Here is a 1,280-nt window from a genome sequence, read left to right as displayed (position 1 = left end):
CCGGATACCGCGCCCCCTGCCCTGCCCTGCCCCCAACCCCATTCAAGTCGACGAACGGCAGCAGTGTGGTCCACCGTACAATGTATGCTGGGACGTCCCTTATCGCCGTATCTATTTCTCAGCCCCGCCTCTCCCCCTCGATAAGGCCGGCCGCACAACACTGAAGAAATAAAGGCCCGCGGTCAACGGCGGCGCGCGTTCACCACCACGCTGAACTTGACGACGGCGGCCGACGAGAAGTTTAACCTCGAGTTTAACATGGAATGCGAGCAGAGAACGCCGCCGTTATTCCGAATCGGCCGGACACGCTCAAGTCCCTCGCCCCTCTCATGTGGTGTAGACACATTATATTTTGCGCGAAGGGCGAGGAGGGCATGAGGGCATGTCGTCGTGTCTTGGGCGCTGCGAGGCCCGCGGCCACGCGAGGCGGCCGGCCGGCGCGGCGGGGTGCGGAGTGCGGACGGACGCGACCCAGCCCGGAGAGAGAAACACGATAGCGCGACTTGACGCGGCGCAACTCGGGGCGTAAACCCGATTCCGCTCCCAAGTCACACATAACGCGCTGACTCTGCAGGGCGGCGGCCGCCTGGAGTGGAGGAGAGCGCAGTGCAGTGAAGTGGGCGGCGCGCGCAGTGTCCAAGGCCGGACCAGAATAATACTAAAATCGCAGGCAATACAATGATAACTATTTCGTTCGAAACGGGATCGAAACTACGCTGCCTGTAAACTTGGGCTCATGTTAGGTGCCCGCCGGGCTTAGATTCGTCGGTAGCGAGTGGCGAGTCAGGGGCCTGAGAGAGCACAACGACGGAACGGCCGCCGAGAGCGCCACTGAACCAACACACGCGGGAGGCAGTTGGGTTGCCTACGCCCCCGGCGCTCTGGGTGGGCTGTGCTCTGTTTTAGGCTACCGAGCCTAGACAAAACCAACGCGGGGAATACCGCAGCGTGGTGGTGCATGTGTGAGAGAGAGAGATGGAAAGAGCAGTAGGACCCGACACTGAGTGAGAAGAAAATGCTCACGGGGACAGGTTTGGTGGGCCAGTGGGCAGCCCGCCAGAAATAGAAAGCAGAAGCGCCGCGGTGGGCAGGGAGGGGAGGGGGGAAGGTAACGGAGGGAGGGGGATGGAGCGAGGCGGACACGACCGCCACCAACATCATTACAACAGCGACGTGAAAGAGCCGACCGTGCGCCGGGTCAGCATACGGGCCCCATGGTGTAATGGTTAGCACTCAGGACTCTGAATCCTGCGATCCGAGTTCAAATCTCGGTGGGACCT

General features: G+C 61.6%; 1 non-coding gene across 1 annotated transcript; it reads left to right on the top strand.

Moving 5' to 3' along the window:
- Positions 1 to 1,208: 1,208 nt before the first annotated feature.
- Positions 1,209 to 1,280, top strand: Trnaq-cug (transfer RNA glutamine (anticodon CUG)). The gene has a single exon. It is a non-coding gene; the product is annotated as a tRNA-Gln (tRNA).

Source organism: Frankliniella occidentalis, unplaced genomic scaffold (genome assembly GCF_000697945.3).
Source record: "Frankliniella occidentalis isolate FOCC.00 unplaced genomic scaffold, Focc_3.1 Scaffold198, whole genome shotgun sequence".
NCBI classification, from domain to species: Eukaryota; Metazoa; Arthropoda; class Insecta; order Thysanoptera; family Thripidae; genus Frankliniella; species Frankliniella occidentalis.
This window is presented reverse-complemented; position numbering and strand designations above follow the sequence as displayed.